Source organism: Apteryx mantelli, chromosome 1 (genome assembly GCF_036417845.1).
Source record: "Apteryx mantelli isolate bAptMan1 chromosome 1, bAptMan1.hap1, whole genome shotgun sequence".
NCBI classification, from domain to species: domain Eukaryota; kingdom Metazoa; phylum Chordata; class Aves; order Apterygiformes; family Apterygidae; genus Apteryx; species Apteryx mantelli.
The window spans coordinates 170,894,506-170,914,123 of NC_089978.1; the positions used below are offsets into that span (position 1 = coordinate 170,894,506).

The window sequence follows — 19,618 nt, forward strand, 5'->3', positions numbered from 1 at the left end:
CTAAGGACATTTGAATAGTTTTTTTCCTGCTAACTGTCCACGCTGTAATAGAAGAACAAACATAAGAATGACTATATACCAACTCAGCTGAGGCACATACACAACTTAAAACTTGGAACTGTTGGTGCCAAAGACAATTTACTATTGTAAAAAGATGTAGCTGCAACTGACCTTTTAAACAAACAGAGATTATTCCCCACTTGCAATAACTTTGACAGCATTAGCATATTAACACTGTATCAAATCATTTTTTCTTGGTCTCTTCTGATATTTAATTCTGACATGTTATATCTAACTAATGCACATTTTAAAATGCCAGTATTACAGGGTTGATTGACTACTGGGTTAAGTATTACTTGAGAGATATTTGTATATGCAGCAATGGATATTTTTTGGCTTTACCCAAACAAACTGTTAATTTTTAATTGTTCTGCTCATTTTGTTTCCTAAAATGTTACTCTCTTTATCCTAATACACTACATGGCCAGTGTGTATCAGGCTTACGGCCTCACATTTCCTTTGGTGTGTTGACCACAAGAGGGCATAAAACTTCCAACTATTCTATCATATGTAACTAAAGCAGCCCGCGGAAATGAGATTTGCCTATTCAAGTCTGCTAGAGCACTAAAGAAATCATGTTTCTTTTTTCTAATTCACTACATGCTCGACTTTGAAATAGAGTAGTTAACAATGAAAATAAATTGCATAAACTTCACTAAGGCTATTATAAAAACAAGTTAAAGATACTAGAGAATGTTGTAAATACTTTTACAGAAAAGACAAACAGAAGTTGGAGATTTACTTTGGTCTAAATAAGCTCTAAGTATACTGTCCAAAAAGGAGTTTGCAAATATTGGTCATGCTTTTATTATCCATGCAAAAGCCTCATTTCCCTAAGTAATTGGGAATCCAGCTTGAATGAGATGGGCAGAAATACATGTCTAATGGCACCCAGCTGTGTAACAGAATGACTACATAGTACCTCCAAGGGATGGCAAAGCCTCACAGGGCTATTATGTACCCATGAAGGAACATGTATTTAAGAGCAAGTAAATACATATTAAGAATTCCCTATATGGAGGTTTTGGCACTTTGAAAGGTTTTGCATTTACTTCATTGCATTTTTTCAGCACTTTATATAAATCCTTTTCCACCCAGCGTAGGAAATGTATAGCCACAATTAAATATATCTAAAAGTGACATACTTGTTTCACAGTCTTAAAAGTTTCCTTTAAATTAGACAATCTGTGTGACTGTTAGCATCCCTAATGGATTATTTATCTACAACATCATAGCTAATAAAGTGTCCTTATTCATCTGGTATCACATATACATTTTCATTAATTTCTCAATTGTTCAAGTTATTTTCCTCTGTGTGTGTAGGTGTACACAGCCACATTGCTTAAAAATAATCTTAGTTTCTACATACTGTACATTACACAGGGATATTCTGAATAATTTCAGCTTGTATCATATGGCTCTTTTAAATAAGGAATCAGAAATGGAACATGTTTTGCTCTGGAAAATTAAAAATAAACTTATTAATATCTCATTTCAAACCTGTATTAAAATACACATGGGGTCCCAGGCTAGAAACATTGTCTATAGAATTTTATGATGAAGAAATGACAGAGAGAAGACGGTTACAGAAGCACCAATACAAACTCTACCCCCATGACATTAGCTGTAACATTATAATACCTCAGAGACGCAGTTTCCTCATTCCAAACCTCAATTATGTCTTCCTCCAGCTCACCAGAGACCATGTCTCCGCACAGAGGCTGGCTGGAACTGCGCCCAGGATGAAACGTATTGTGCTGCAGCCTCCTCCAGCCCCATTCAGCTCTGGCCAGAAACGCTCGCAGCGCAGCCACCTACGGCTAACCTCGCACTACACTTTCCGTTATGAACCTGTTTGCTGATGACTATCATTTTACCAAATGTAAACAGTTTGGGATTCCATTTTATTTAATAAGTGTTGGCCTCATGGTGACTGAGCCATATGCATAACGCAAAATGCATGAGCAGTGCAAGACTGTTTGAGCAGACCATGCCACAGGAGCACCTACTCAGCTGCTGTCTGTCCTGTCCTGGCGACTGGAGGTGACTTCCAGCCGGTTGTTATATAAAAAGTTATTGCCTTTGAAAATGGTGTTTCATCCTGACCAGTTCTTTAAACAGCTCAGATATGCACATAATCTCTGGGGTTCTGGATCCAGGGGAGATGGTTGTGGTGGGACTGGTCATTGGCAGCTCCTCACCACCTGCCTGCCTTGCCCTCTTTTGGGTGAAAGCTGTGGTCACCTCTCCAAGGGCATAGTTCTGATCAGGCTTTATCAAGAACCTGTGCACCTAAAAATTCAGTATCGATGCGCTTCATTGGTATGTCCTAAGTCTTCCATTGGATATCCCCCAAGTTTGCCCGTACAGCAATAAGATTAAAACAGCTCAATGCTGCATTAGATCCTAACGTCCCATCTGCCACTGAGTTCCTGTATAAAGCTTTGTTTATAGTTTATATAGCAACTGGATGTATAGTTCCTAATTGAGGCAAATCATGCAAACTACATTTTCAGCTGATCATTAATTGTATGTTCCTTTTTCTCTACACACCCAGCAAGAGGCCTTCAGGTCTGATTTGCTGAACTATGAATATTAACAGTTGCAACAACCTTTAATGGAAGCTTTATGCTCAACATATATGGTCATATAGAATCTTAAACGCTCTAAACAATGAGGCTTCAGGCATCTCACGTGGAGTATCTTGAATTTGATAAACTTGGCTTTAATCTTTGTACCTCATTCCCATTCTCTAAAATATGAACAAGGATTAAAAGAAAAATAATTTTTAAAAAGTCACTTATTTAGATAGTAACATACATTCTTGGTACAGAATGAGACAGGCAACCTATGGAAGAAATATATATTGTGTCATGGAAAGTCTAATCAAATGGATATAGACAAAGGAGTCAAAATTAATTTTTTCTTGGTCTAACACATGTAGCTTTGCAATCATACTATTTTTTAAACATTTATACAATGCATTTGATACTCATCAATATTTTCTAAGCCATGAAACAAATCTGCTAGGTTGACTTGACTTAAATAGCCTAGTAATTTTACTCCCTGATCAATTCCACTCACTACCTTTGATGCAAATAATTACTGGCATAGCCAGAAAGAATTATACTTGGAAATACAGTGTTACATGGCAAAAGCATATTTCAGGATGGAGCTTTCTGACAGTCCATTTCTCAGGCAACAGTGACAGTTAACCACACTAACACATCATTTGCATTACCAATTCATATTCGTGCAGATGTGCCCCTAACTGGGTGATCAGTATGACGCAATGTGATCTCCATGCACCAAACTAAGTTCAGGACTGAGATGGGACGGATGCGACTTGGAATACCTGTGCTTGTAATATTGCCCCCCTTCATTTCATCCAGGCTAACGGCCTAACTCAAATGCCTAAACTTGGAGCAGCAGCAAAGTCAGCATTGCAAATTCTTCCTGAAGAGAAGGGTAGAGAAGGACAGACGCTTCCAAAGGCAAAATTGTCCCATCTAAGACCTGGCTTTCCTGTAAAGGGGGGCCCAAGTTCCTCACTGAGGAGAGGCGACTACAGGCCCAAAGGCCAAAGACTGGCTCTCAACCTCAGAGTATGGCGGCTGACTTTCAGTAGAAGGTGCAAGTCTTATGAAAACATTATGTAAGTTGCACTAGAAATGGTTAAGACATACACATGCTGATGGGCTGTATTACCATTTTCTGATCAAGACAATATACATGACTTCCCACATGACAAAGTGTTAGCCAAGTGGCATTAAGGCTACAAAAATAAGTCATTAACCTGTTGGGCAAAATAAAACGAATAAGCAACTCATCTTAAAAACCAGGCAGTAGAAAACCAGGAGGCGCAGAGGCAAAATAACTAAATAAAATACTCATTACCAGAAAGGTTTATGACACAAACTGCGAGACAGATAAATAGAGCCTCTTTGAGGCGTTGAGTTTGGTAGAGCTCCTGGGTAGGAAAAGCCTGAAGGTGGCGGAGGAAGCTGGAGAGCAGCACTGCTGCACTCAGGACCTTGGTGCAGGTCCTTAGCTTTCAGATGACCTTGTTGCATCTGCCTGCAAATCCTCCCTTCTCCCAGACAGATACACCAAGGTTTGTAACGGGATTCTTTCTCCATAGCCCCTCCATAAACTTTATAAAATAAACAGAAATATTGCTGGCCCTGGACAAGTTTTGAAGGTGAAAAGTGGGGATCCCTCCAATCATTAAAAACAAAACCAGCCCCTTTTCACTTTAGAAAGATGGCAGAGGAGCACCTGGGACTCCAAGCCATGACCCAGCCATGGGTCTCAGGGAAGATGAGGGACAGAAGAGCGGGAGAGGCTACAGGGGAAGCCCAGGGGCTGAAAAAAATCAATTAAATGAGCAAGACACAGAAGGTGTTAGCCGGCATTATGCACTACAGGTAATCCCAGAGTGATCAGACATGTACATGAAAAGGATTAAGACACAGAGTCAGAGCAGGGAAATTAATTTCACCGAGCGTATGAAAAAACGACTGATTTCTTTCGTAGCCAAAGCAGCTGCAAAAGATTCAGCTCCTCTTCTTATGCCCCACCACAGCAGGCACACACCTCCCTTTCCACTTCTCTCACAGGAAAGTGTGTGCATTTGCAAGCACACCACATCTCTCCCTAACAGATGCCTTTTTTTCCCTTTTCAACTGGTCTGGAAAACGTGTGTATATTTTTTGTACATCCACCTGCTGCCTTTGTATGCGAATGCTGGCGAACAGCACGTTTTTCGGAGCAACGTGACGCTGGGCATTGTTAGGGTCTCATTCACGTTAGCACGCAGCTTCCTTTAGTTCTGCAGGTTGCAGCCAGGAAACTGGAAAACGGGCCACAGGAAACCTGGCCTCCTACATCTGTCCCAGTTTGTAATAGCAGCTCTGGTTTTATTTTTCTAAGTGTCTCAGGTTCATTTTAACCCTTGAGGTGACTCTGGCATTAACATGTGAAAGCATATAGCTATTCTGTCATTACTTATGTTATTTAGATAATTTTTTTTAACCAGTTTCTCATTGCTGGAAATTGAGGTGTTGCTAAATTACACTCATTTCTAAAGTAAAAAATATTTATAAAATAAACAGCCATGTGAGTTTTAAAAACAGTTTTTTGAAATTACAAAAAAATTCAATTCTGTAATGACAAATATCAAGGACAAAATAATATATTTAGAAAAAAATACAGAATAATGCAGTCTCTAGCTGCTTTAGCTATGTATTTTTTAACATAGTGCTAAAGTGAATGTTCGTACGGAAAGTCTGACAGCTTACAGATGTCCCACGCCAATTTTTCTATTTTACATTTTCATTTCTAACAAAATTGAAGCATATTTATTTTGTACTTAATTCCAGAAGCAAATGTGAGCTGATCGAGAAAAGATACTTTTCTAGAATAATCAAAAAAATCAGCAAAACTTAATTCTTTCCACTGAAAACTGGCCTGTACAACACAGAGTTTATCATGAGAGGTTAAAGAGAACTGCCAAAAGCATCCAAATGTTTGCTAAGGCACATTTAAAAGAACAAGGCAAAAGTCTGAGTCAGTCCTCGCATTTTATTTCTCAACAGAGATGCTTCAAGGATGATAAATAGGATGTGGTTGGTGAAAAGTTAGCAATTCTGCCAGAAAGGAGGAAAAACAAATATCAATTTGTTTACTTAGAAACTTTGTCAAATATTCATCAAAGGAGATCGTCCTGCTAATTTAATTGGCTTTGAAAAAATAAACTCGCAAGTAAGTGTGTAAATATACCTGGTTTAACTCAATGCAGAACTTTCTCCGTTAACTGTTAATAAATCAAACTAATGGTGCAACCCATATTCACAGCACTTTAGGGAACTTGCTGTGTGTGTATGATACAGTATGCTAGTAATTTTTCCATATCCAGCAACTGGGACATTTCCTGCCAGAGCATCCTCAGAGTTTTTCTATTGTGTTGAAACTGCAAAAACTTTCTAAATCAGGACTTCCTCCTATTATACTTTAGAGGCGTCTTTCTGGGAAATGCAGATTCAAGTTAAAAAAAAATAGGAATTCCTGCAGCACCACCCAGTGGAAACATTAGAGAAAGTTGAAGACTGCCCAGCACGGAGGTGCCGATTTGCCTTCGGGACTACAGTAATATCACTGCACAAATCCAAAGCGGTTTAAGGAGGTGTCAAAAAACCACCGAGGGTGTTTGCTGACTGTTGTACTTAAGGGAGTCACATGAGGTACACCTGCCCTGCCACTCCTGCTTAATAGCCTTCTCTTAAATTTATATTATTATTAAAAGATTGTTTACAATAAAGTGTGAGAATTTACAGGGTCACCTTCTCAAGCAACAACACCCGCTGTTCTGGCCCCTGCACGTTTAAAAAAATAAACGGGCTCCCGCAACTGCAGCACCACGAAAGAGACAGCAGCGAGACCCAGCAAAATGTTATGTGACAACATTAAGTTACATTGCAGCAAAGAAAGCATTCATACACGTGGCCTGTAATGCTTGGGGCAGGCAAATCTGATACCACAATGTTTTCAAAAAAATTTTTTTTTAAATAAATCAAAGAAAGACTGAGGCAGATGGCCAGAGGAGGAAAGTTCTACAACCAGCAAATTAACACAGCAAAGGAAGGGTCGCCTGCCAAGGAGAGGTGTGATGGCACAGCCTTAAAACGTGAGGATTTTCAGATTTCTCTGTAAGGATGCAGTTCAAGAAACAGCTTTAATTAGAAGGGAGTAAAAGCCCTTAGCAGGAGGGAATACAGCTAGTTGCCTCCCTGCAAAAGGCTTGAAGAACAACCTGCTCAACTATTGCTAAAGCTGGCCCTCAACAGAACTACGTAAATCGCTGACGGCCCCAACCATGCACCTTGGGGAAGACGTAAAATGAAGGCAGACTCCTCGCCCCACTGGCTGCCTGCTCATGTGGTGCACATCTGGGGCGTGCTGGCAGTAAGCACGCTGCGCGGCAATCTGAACGACTTCTGGTTTCAAAGCCAGCTCTATATGTTTATTTTCCCCATATGAGCTTCTCTTACATTTTTGCCAGCATCAGTAGGACATAGTTCATGGTTATTTGACCATCCCATACAAAATCTCTGAGAGTCCCTTTTGTAAATTCAGGGAGAATATGCATGCAAACAAAAACCAGATAAAGACAGAAGAGGGCAGAGGATACAGTCGTCAGAAACAGGCTACTCTAAGAAGCTCATTTCTCATGTATCAAGTGACAATTACTCCCAAATGTGAATACTTTTTCCTTATCTGTACTCCTTTCTTAAACTGAAGTATTAAAATTTCCAGTTTTGTAACTTATGTTAATGCCTCTAGCACTGTAAATAGTGTAATAATACAATCATCAACTGTACCAAATGTTACTTTTCACACATTTCATATTTAGATTTTTAAACTAATCTTCCCCTCTTGACTGGTTTTTCCTAGACTAGAAAATTATGTAAACAAGCAGACCTTTATAACACTGTGGCTAGAGAGGAACAGAGTAAAAATGAAAGGAAATGCAATTCCGGTAGCTCTGTTTTGGCAAGCTGAGGTGGCTGGCAGTTTCTGTGCAACCTGAGGCACAGCAAGATGATAGCAGCTTACATTGGCAGCCTGAGCCGGCCTTCCCCGGCACACTGAATTTTCAGAATTTGCTGGATTAGCAAGATGAGTCATTAAACTATTAAATAACATAAGCAGCTTACCTGTATGTTCTCACGTCGCAAGGGGATTCAGTCATAGCATTCTGCCGAAAATGGTGTAACACAATTCAGCAGATGGTAATCGACATACAGACAGAGCCATTTTACCTAGACCGTTCGCCCCCAGGAAGTCAGCGCTACTGCAATAGTTCTTGGAGCAGGAGCCAGGTTTTATGATCCCTACTCATAAATAACCAGCAGTTAGTCATAGCACTAGTCAAGGTGCATCCTTTTCACTTTGCACACTGTATTAATCCTGTGGGTAATGGTCTCATAGTGAAAATCTAAATTAAGAATCTCTCTAACATGTCCTATCTCAAAAATTTGGGATCTTTCTCCTTTCTCAGTGCTAATCAAAATTCTGTTGCGCAAGTTTACCATGTGCTAAGCTAGACTGAAACCTAATTGAAAGAATAAACAGCTGTTTTATCTTCTAACATTTTTCACTTGTCTAGCATACCAATAGGAACCCGAAGGTCACACCTACACCTTTCCCCTAACATCATTCATTAAACGCTGAAACACCCAACAGAACGTATTCTAAAATACAGGTGATTTCTGCCAACAGACCATCCGGTTCTTACTCTCCTGTATTGTGTCCTGTGTACTTAAACCAATTCCCATGGTTGCAGCAAACTATGAAGAAGAGACAAATAGGGGGACGGTATTTCAGCGATTACTGCAAACTTCACTGTAGAACAAGTGCCTGGACAGCCTAGGTTTAGAAATGACATCAATTCACCAATTGGTTTGCCAGTGTCTCTGCTGCTGGGGATACATAACAGCCATTATTTTCATTTGTACACCGAGTCCTGGAGGAGATTCCATGCTTAAATAAAATGTAAAGACTATATCCCCTCTCCTCAGCTTGGACCAGATTACAGAGTCAGTTTTATTGTACCCTATTCCCGGGGAAGGCTGGGATCAACCCAGCCTTGATACAGCTCTATGCTGGACGCATGCGTGTCGGAGAGCTTCAGCACGGAACGACGGTGGTGTGAAGCAGGGCTGCAGTCACACTTTCTGTACCAGCACTGGAGCCTGCTAAGCTAACCACGGACGCCGGGATGAGCTCTGAGCGTGCTCTGAGTCACCAGGCTTCAGAGAGGCCCTAGAGCTAGAGTCTAAACCCACACTGCCATCTCAGCTGCGCTAGCCTAACCTGGAAGAAATCCTCTGAAGGCGGTCAACTTTCTCCACATTCCACTACCATGACTGAAATAGGAATCTGCTCTAAGTTTCTAAGTGCTTTTTAAAGACCATTTCATCTAATGAATTACTGTAAATTGCTGGGCAGATAATAGTGGTACTTGAGTCTATAAACTTCTTGTTTGTGTTGTACTGACTTGATACAACAGAGGCCACTCTACACGACCACAATGCAAACATTTAAAAACAGTAATGCTCATTAGGATCCTTCCCAAAAAGCTTAAACTGAAATACATCTGATCAATTTTCTTCAAATCAAAAAAAAAAAAGAGATATACAGAGATACAGTAAAGATGTGCTGTCACCACATTAGAGGCAAATGGATGTTTAACAGAAATGTGTTTTGTAGACGAACTGTCAGCTGTTTTGCAAAATGAGGATGGGAAGCTCACAGGAGGGCATTAAATTGAAAACATTTAGATTCTTTAGAGGAATTATATAATTCAATTCCAATTTTTTTTGGTATAACTGTGAAAGTATATTTTACATAAACTTATTTTTGGTTGCTCACCAATATTTTCAAAGGAAGATCCATTTTGTAAAATCTCATTGACAGGATTTAATACTTAGGTTAATGCTTAGAAAGCCTTTATTGGTTTTAAATGATTGGTAAGAATCAGAAAGATTACAATCAAATGATTCAATATATAATTTAACATCAGCTAAAGCTACAAGATTATGTGTAAGAATTTGATACTGAATGATGTGAGATTTCCTCTGCTACTACCCGAACTGATCTTCCAGTTAGGAGCCACAAGATAAAAAAAAAGAATATGTATTTTCAAATTGAAGAAACTTAGGAACTGTTGTTTGCATCAAAGCAAAAATGTATTAATGTATACTAATCTGCATTTACAAGGATTATCCAACTGCTCTGTAAAGCTGTACTCAGAATCTCCAAATCTGGTATAATAAATTGGCAGGCAGAGACCCAGACATGGTTCGAATGACTCTGTGAAATGGGTTTGGGGAAAGCCCATGGACCGGGCAGTACCATTCATGCACTCAGTACATCCTGACACTGCCAAGTTTTAGAGCAAAGCTAAGAAAGACTAAGGGGACACTTCCACGGAGCAGGAAGATGGCATGGAGCTAGCAGGAGCTACTCCAATGCCTTGGTTACATTCAGGGCCTAATCTAGCAAAGCCTTTAAGTGTTTGCAACATGCAATTAGTCCCAGTACATTAACAGGAGTGCTGACACACTCGAAAATAAATACACACTTAAGTGCTTTGCAAGATCAAAACAAAGAAAGTTTGTGGCTTCCTACAGAAATTCTTCCCCAGTGTCTCCTGAATGCCTTGAGGAGTATCTAACTACTCAGATGTAGAGGCGGCACACAAAATAGTCTTTAAAAATCTTTTTTTAAAGCTGTTTATTGATATTTATCTTCAAAGTTTATAGGTGTCATCATACAGCTCAATGATTTTCAACATGCAGCCCATGCGTACAGGGGTCCTTCTAAAGGACAGGTAAAAGGCAAGAAAGTACCACAGCAGTACTACAGTTGGCTCAGCTGCAATATAGACATCTACACAACCACTCAGAAAAGATTAGAGATCCACAAATTTGAAGAGGACAAAAACCACTGCTACAGATAGTCACAACAGCGCTACTAGAGCAAGCAAGCCAAAATTGGCAACTATAACTCCGTAGCAGTAAAAAAAATACATAGTTCAGCGGAGTTGTATCTGCTTATGGCACGGCTATATTATGTTCTTAACTATAATACAACTTTAAAATAATTATTGAAATATGTAGTTATTCAGTACACTGTGAGATATGGACCATATCAATTACACTGATTAAGCAGACCAACAGGCTGCTTTTTAGTACTGCAAAAATCATGTTATTTGTATAAAATTAAAAATGCAGAATGTCTATACAGTTATTAACTGGTGTTGAATTAGCTGGCATTTACTGCCTTAGTGATATTTTCATAACAATTTATATGGCAGGTATTTTGTTGAGATTTTGCTATTAGAAAAGCAGCAAAAGTCTCGTTGAAAAAGCTTTGAATTAAAATCCATTCTTAAAAGCAAATCCTTAAAAACTTGAATTCTGACATAATTGGTAGTAGCTATTAAAACCCCAAACACATCCACTTAAATAAAATTACAGGGACAAAGATGTACTTTTTTTTTTGTGAAGTGCACCCTTGAGGTCTACTGTGTGCTTCATCTGCTCTGTTCCCATACACGCAGCATTGTGTTTTGCAATGCAGTGAGCTGGACTTCCTGTAACTACACCTTGACATTCTCTTGCAAATCATGACTAATTCTTAAATCATACATAATTCAGCAAAATCCTTCCACATGAGAACAGATATATTCAGCCTTTCAAGAGCTTTCAACAGCCTCCAGACTATCAGTTGATTCATTTAACAAGCCACAGACCGAGTAAACATCTGTCTAATGATTCAAGACTGCAAGATTCCCTATTGTGGAAAATACTGCGGAGAAAGCCACAGAATACTATATGACGAACCCATCCTACGATATGCAGTGCAAGACAATTTTCAAAGGCCCATAAGTGACAGCCTGTTGCATGAACCATTGGGTGCAGTTACAAAAGATACACACCAACTCAAACCCTATGGTACTCCCTGAAATGAGCACAGGCTAACAATGTCCTACAGTCAGTGCCCTGGCTCTACGATGGACTCAAAAAGCAATGTTCAGACATGCTACAGGTTGGAGCCATCAGCACCAGAAGAAAACCATGGACTGACGGATAGTCTGAATTGCACAAATGAGTCCAACCAGCCAGGTCTTTGTGGGAACTACTAGTAATTCATCAAGTCTTTTCTATCTTAGGCTATTCAGCGCTATGATACAGAACTACTCAGCATACAGAGGTAACTACATGAGCATATATATTTTATACAATGTAACCAACAAGATAGACCAGCTAAAATACATTTATATGCATTACAAGTAACTGTACGTTGGTTCTCCCCAGCTTAGCTCAATCTCCTTTATCCTTTGTAGCAAACATCTTTTTACTTCAACATCTATTACTTTTCTTTGATTTTCTGAAGAAACATGTTGTCATGTAATTGCATTTCCAAAGCTAAGATTCATATTTTTTATACAGCTGATGGCCCTCAGTGTCCCTAGGTATCATGTACACCTATCTTCCTGCATGTAAACATACAACCCCCAGAACCAACAACAGGCTCCATGCAACTTGGTGAAACTGCAAAATAACAGTCATTCTATAACTCCTCTATAACAAATTTTTAAACTAAGCTACATTTCAGCTTCGGGTATATTAAGTCCCTTGATCACTACTGCCTTCCTATAACAACAATACCTCTATCTTAACACACCCCGAAGTTGGCCTCCATCCCAAGAACAGCATTACAGTGGGAAGGTACAGTTTACATAGCGCACAGCAAAGGGGAATACTTCAGTCTTTGCAGTGGCATACTTGATTTGTTTTCATGACTTAAGTTTAATGAAATGTCATTAAGTAACAGGAGCAAAGAAGCACCGTGAATCAGTAAGCAGTGTGAATTGCTAACGAGTAAAACGAAACTGATTTTTATTTCTACACATAAAAGCATCCATGCCTGCGTGCAGTGTTTGCCAAACATACTGAGTTTACACAGTTACAAGCAAGGCTATAGCTGAGTTTCTCCCTCTGAGATTGCGCTATTTGTTTCATCTGTTGCATCTAGGAGGAGTTGGTGATATCGAATAGCATAAAAGCATGTAATTTTTTCTTTTTAGCAACAACTCCTGGAGTTGATTCAGAAAATCGAGATATATGCAATTGATAGTAACTCAACCCTTAGCTGATAGTATATATTTTTCTTACAAACTTCGTATTTCATAAATCAAAGCAGGTAAAGAATAAATCATATTTATAGTGAAACACCTTTAAGACATTTTCACTACTGAAGTGAAAAAACACCATATACGATTTGACATTTGTATTTTTTTCTCTTCCAAACAGAATTGCTGTACTTGTAACACATTTAGGGATTGTTTTTCATTCACTCTTCAAATACACTGAGCATATAATTGATATACTACTATTACATCTATTTTTCTATGAGGACACCAAGATATTTTTACTTATGCTGACTGAATACTATATATGAAATTCATATAGTGTAGATATACTATATGGATATGTATGTATGAATGAGCATGCTTCATCTACACTGATTCAGCAGATGTCACACTGAAAATTCAGCAATATTTAATGTAATAACTGGATTTAATAAACTGGATAATTTAATGTGCATATTTCAAACAGAGATAATGAGCTATGGAAAGTCTCTCTAATAAGAGTTTTGGTGTTGTATGTCCATCACATTAGCTGTTCCATAACATTGAATTTCTGAGGTTATATTCAACAGATTGTTGAACTTTATGCCCACCTCTCCCCAAAATCTGGAATTTTACAAAAGGAACAAAACTCCTAAATCAGAAAATACCTCTCACTACCTGGTGACTGACTGCATTTGACTGAAACAGAGATCAGGCACTTTCTGGTTTACATATTATTTTTAAAATTCTTCTCTGCTCCAATACAAAATCAAGAGGCAATAGCGTGTAGTGTCACTAATCCACTAATAAAACTCTGCAGAATGATCTTAATGAAAAAGCTTTCTGTGCAGCTTGGACATAGAAAGTAGAGGAAACTGAAGATCCTCAAAGGTAAACACGTGGTATGATGTAATTAGTTCTTCATCCAATTATTATTTTTTTGCACAACAGTTGCTAGCTTAAGGGTATCACATGATAAATTTAAGTAAGTATCTAAGTATTATTGTATTTAGTTTTGTTCACATTTTTTGGACTTTTCTTTAAGTCAAAAACCACTTGCAAGTAAGACTCCATTTTCTTTGTTTGCTCCAGACCTTTTTTTGCAGAAGTTGTTAACTTCTAATTTAAATTCAAAATCACTGGAACACAGCAAAATCTTTTTAATTCTGAACAGAGACTTTTTTCATGATTTTTATGAAAATAAATAATCACTAAATAATTACAGAAAACGCTAATTTGAAAGTTATACGTACAAAATAAATATCATTTGAAAATTAAATAAGTAAATTACCAATACAGCAGGATTACCTGGGTCAATACACAGTTCAAACGTGCCCACCCCCTCAATATCTTGGCACTAGAGAGTCATTTTATCATGCAATCACATACAATTATCTCAAATGCAAAGAACATGTTTATCTTAATCCAGTCTTCTGAATACCCCATTTTCACGCTCCATCCTATGAAAGTATTTATACTTAAATTACGCTTAATCTGAACTATTCAAAAAGCCCGCATGAGCAAAATATGAGATGAACCAAGGCTTTCCGCTTGAAATTAAATGAAACATTGACTTTTGAAGCTGGAGCCCTCGTGCCTGAAAAGATGCTGCGATGTAAAAACTTGTTGTAGCGCTACACCCCTAAGTAAATAAAGATGTAACTTGTCTCCCTTTCAACTGCAATGTTAGAAAGGCTGACAGGGCTTCACAAAACCCTCCTGTGTTAGGGAACGGAAACTCCTAATGAGATTAGTTGGTGTGTGTGCAGACATTACTTAGCCATGACTAAATGGGCTCTCTTCCTGCAGCCAGTGGAAAATTCAGGGAACTTTTTCCCCCTGCAGCATCAGAGTCCCTCTAACCTTCAGCAAAGCCAGATCCAAAAACAACTCTCCACTTTCTTTCCCTTTCTCTCGCTCTTTTTTTTTTTAACAAACATTTTTTATGCTTTTTTGGTTGATTGTGGAAACTATACGTGTCGGCCAGAGGGTCCTGGGGCAGGGGGTGGCTAAGAAAAGTGGGGAGGGGGAGGGCAGGGTCGAGGGCTGAAGACTACAAAGGAAACTGTAAAAAGAGCAAATATATAAACCTGAGAAGGAGAAAACCACAGAGTTTCTTTGTGAGCTGCAGTGACTCATTTTCAAGATGTTGTCTGCTGCCAGTTTCAAACCGGAAGCGCATGGCAATTAGTCTTGCTGTTTCCAGACAAGCCAGAAACTCTCCCGACACTTTTTTTTTTTTTAAGCCCCTTTTGCAGTTTCTGCCTTCCTTCCCGCCCCCCCCCCGCCGCCGCCGCTCGCCCTCGCCGGGCGCCGCGCACCCCCGCCGGCGCCGCGGCCCCTCTCGGCGGTGACAGACCCCCGGGCGGCCCCCCACACACACACCCCCGGCCCCAAACGCCGTTAGTAGGATGCCGCTCGCACGAGAGAGGCCCGTGTAGCCCCGGCAGCCGCGGCCCCGGCCGCGGAGGAGGGGTGTCGCGACACGACGCGGCGTAGCGCCGGGCGCCCTGTCACGCAGCGCCCCCCGCCCGGCCCGGCCTCGCCCCCGGCCCAGCGCCCCCCGCACACGCTGCTTCCCCTCACAGCTCCCGGGGGGGGGGGGGGCACGAGTTGCCCTTCTCCCCCGCACTCCCCCCCTCAGGGCGCCCCTTGGCCGCGCTGGGGCAGGCAGTGCCCCCCGCGCTGCCGCGGGCAGGCGGGAGCCCCCTGAGGCGGCGCGTCCTCTTCCCCCTCCACCCCTCCCCCCGGCCCGCCGCCACCCGGCGCCCCCAACGGCCGCTGCCCCGCAACGGCCGCTCCCCGCAACGGCCGCTCCTCGCAACGGCCACCGCCTGCCCCCCCCCCGCGCCGTGCGCGGCCCCCAGCCCTCCCGCCTCGACGCTCCTCACCCCGACTCAGCACTCGGTGCCGGGTCGACCTGGCCGCCCGGCAGCCCCCGGCCCCTCGCGCCCGCCCCCGCGGCCCCCCGAAACTTTGCAGCGCCGACGAGCCCCGCCGCAACAAGCACTTGCACCTACCCAGAGCCTCAGGGACTTTTCCAGCCTCTCCTTGTAGCTTAGAGGGAGCTGGGTAAAATCCCCTGGTTTTCCATGCTGACAGTCTTCTGCAAACGCTCTGTTGCTCTTGTAATGAGATCCTGATTTTTTCCCCCTTTTTTTTTCTTTTTTTTTTTCCTTGGTTGGTGTGTGTGTGTCTGTGTGTGTGTGTGTGTCTGTGTGTGTGTGTGAGAGAGAGAGTGAGAGAGAGAGAGAGAGAGAGAGAGAAAGCGAGCAGGAAGTTAGAGCAGTCAGACAGAGAGCCGGCTCACTTCCTTTCCTGCATTATTCCCCAGGCGGTTTGCAGTCTGTGTAAACAGGCTTTTCCTCCCCTCTCCCCTCTCTCTGGCCGCTGATGTGCAGCATGGCTGTAACACAAGACACACACATAGTAAAATGGTAACGCTAAGTCCACACGCTCCCGCGGAGCTTGCGGCGGCTCCCGCGACCGCCACCTCTTCCTGCGCTACACCCCCGGGGAGGAGCTCCCGGCCCGGCCCGGCCCGGCCCGGCCGAAAACGGCCCCAAACGCGCCGCTTCCCTGCCGAGGACGGGCCCAGGCAGCACATGGCGGGCGCGGCGCGGCAGCGCCCGTCGGCGACGGCCCGCACCCGGGCGCCAGGCGGCGGCGGCGGCGGGAGCGGGGTGCGCCGGCCGCTTGCCCGCGCTGCGCCTCCGTCCGTATCCGAATGCAGAAGCAGTACCAACCAACAAAAAAAAATTGAGGGAAAAAACATATTAAAAGTCAAGGTGCACTCAAACAGTAGCATCCAACTTGGATGTTCCAGCTTCGAAACTCAATTTCTAGACCTCTGTGTTTGCATTTGTATCTGTTAAAAAGGCACGCATCTGCAGCATATGGTGCTCGTATCTTTTACGGCTTTCCCTGCAGCTCATATATCTGCTGTATGGTGTCTATTCCTAATTTTCTTTGCAAATTCTCAGGGCAAGTGATGTGTCTTCTGCCTGCCCACTGTGAAGTACACCAGTGCATTCAATAAGTAATAAATACTTCAAAATCAATACTGCGCTGTTATTTAACAATCCCTAGATTTATCATTCAAACACAATAATTACAGCTCAAAATGTTCTTGACATGAAATGACACAAAGCGATGCTTATTTTTTTATCACTGTTTTGGGCTGTTGCTTACAATGTCGTTGGGAACAAAAATATGCTTTGCTGAAATTAAAAAGAGACCATCACAGGTTGCCACTAAGCACTAGTCAACAGCATCTTCGCAACTAGTGATGAGCAAACTGGGAGTCTCTTGTGGATGTCAGTTAAGTTTCCTCATTCTTATCTTCTACTATGCCATGGGGTAGGAGGTATAGCATGTTACTGCCACACCAAATTAGGTAACTTTGTTATTTGCCTTAAATAACTCCCATTTAGAGGTTGTTGTGAATTTTAGACTACAGATGTGAGGTCTACTAACCCTTCATTTTGTGCTTCTCAAATAAAGAGGCATTAAAATGTATAACTTTAAAGGGCATGTTTTCTAGATTAAAATGTGGAGTGGATGAAATCCTTGTGTCAAGTGTTAATTTAAACCACTGGGATGTAGAAGTCAATCTTCATTTGGGAAGCACAACTGAAGACCTGGTTTTGCAAAAGAAGGGCAGCCGGAAAAGTTTTTGTGGTACCAATAACACAATGTTGGACCGAAAGCTAGGTGTGCCAGTGTTCATCTTCTGCATTTCTGTTTTACTGATTTTGTGATCAAGAGAAGGAGCAGAGACGTTTCAAAGTTGCCTTGGCCAGTTGTTGATGTGGACATCTGAGAGGACAAACTCTCAAAACTTGATTTCCCAAACCAGTTCAGTGACTTCTTTTCTCTTATAAAAGTAAGTAATGCTCTATCCTTAAAAAAAAATGTTTAAAATGAAAATATATTTATTTTATTTAGTATGCTGTAAGTTGATTGACAGCACTAGAAAAATGTTGACAGCACTAGTCCCCTTTTGTCTAAATAGTGTCCCCGTTACTCTAAATAAAAGTGCCATGGTTCGACGGCCACTGAGAGAGGGCTCTTCATATTAGCCCAGGGATGCAGGAGAAGAAAGTGTGGAACATGTTTGATTGAATAAAGCCACCAGCATATGTTGGAAAGATGACGTTTTCAGGAAGTTCTGCTGGTAGCGGAAGAAAATTTGAGCTTTTGGCCAGGACTACTGATTCTAACGATATGGATGTCACTGGGAAATTGTTTTTTCAAACTTTATCTATGTGCTGGATAAAAATACTGTGCTTTATGGAATGGTTGTTAAAACTCTTTCATCCTTGATGTCTGCCTAGCTAAATTAATCTAGACTTATGTTATCCTGAAGGATTATCTAATGTAAAAACATAATACAGAGAATGAGGGAAATTGCAGGTTTCTCTTGTGTAGGAGTCTTTTTCTTCCACAACAGCAATTCCATTAAAAAAACTGTTTGTTAGCATAGTCATAAAAATGCTAGTTATGTTTTTAGTACAGTCACTAGCCAACTTCTACGGCTCTGTTCGTGCCCTTTCCTCAGGAGATATTACTATTACAACCGCTAATTGTACAGCCTGAGTCCTGTCCTCAAGCTGTGAAGATCTGGGGGTTTAGCTCTGGAAATTGTTGTTCGTTGCTCAGCGCTGGTCTAGACAACAGCTGTGACCCTCGTAAAGCGCACCAAGGAACTAGAGCCAGCTCCCCGACAACTGGTAAGGCACATTGCTGCTGCCAAAAAGTCCTGATCTGGTGGGTCAGGCGAACGCAGAGCAAACATATGCACCCAAGATGTCTCTGTGTCCTGTTTATATAGGGATAGTACGCTTTGTAAAAGAGCCCGTATTTAGAAACCTGGTGATCCTCCGGGTGAAAAAATTGCCCCAAAGCATTCCTGAGAATAGTGGCTGTAATTCTGCCTCATTTTTATTAGATTAGTTCAATTAAGAAACCAGGCTTTGTCTGTCTTTTAAGATTGTTTTTACTGTATTTTTAAACTGTTCATAAATCTCGTGCGCATCTATAATTAACCAGTCTAAAACAAAGCTAGATTTGCTGTGCTCTTGGTCTCTGTTTAAGCTCTTCAGGCTGAGGTTCATGTCTGCGTTGGTCTAGGATTTAGCATAATTTCACTCCAAGACTTGACTGCCACCATAATGAAATTATTAAATTAAATTAAATAATTGTAATGTCACTTTCCAGTACATATTTTTCCTTAAATGTACATAGATGCTTATAATCATGCATAATTATCAAGAACAAAGGTGAAAGCAAGTTGGAAATAATTGTCATTTCTTTTACTATTTTAATTGCAAATACATTTAATAAATGTGTATATTTTTTATCACCCTCTCTAAACATTTTATGTTTCTTTGTAAATTATAAGCCCTGTAGTAAAGAGGCTTCAAATTTGTATCTGCTGTTATGACAACTAGCACAGTTGGTTCTGTGGTAGAATCAGAATTAACCGTTCTCTCTTAATTTCTAATAATTCTAACTTGAATCACCAGCTGCCAGGTTACAGGGGGATTTCCAAGAGGTTTTGAAGTGTAGGCATACCTAATTATCTGGGGTGGAAGGAGAGCCTAGTCCAGCCAGGAGTTTGGGTTGCCCCTCACAACATGCTATTGAAATGCCTTGCAAATGTTACCTCTATACTGATGCATGTTCCGCCAGCAGGTTTGGCTTTTCTCTTTCACACTTTCCTGTAGCTGGACAAACATGGGCTTCGGAGCCAACAACTTCATTATTGCAAAAGGTCCCAGGGGATCCATACTGCTCGCAAAGTGGTCAGGTCCTGGGTTTTATCTCATCTCGCAGGCAGCTTCACTGGCAAGAAAA

General features: G+C 41.2%; 1 protein-coding gene across 2 annotated transcripts in view; it reads right to left on the minus strand.

Moving 5' to 3' along the window:
* The window catches only part of ELK3 (ETS transcription factor ELK3), a 40,653-nt gene extending 24,415 nt beyond the window's left edge, over positions 1-16,238 (minus strand). For both annotated transcript variants that reach the window (XR_010886505.1, XM_013947881.2), the window contains exon 1: positions 15,781-16,238. The gene's annotated coding sequence lies outside the window, so the exon portion shown is untranslated. The remainder of the gene's footprint in view (positions 1-15,780) is intronic.
* Positions 16,239-19,618: the final 3,380 nt, after the last annotated feature.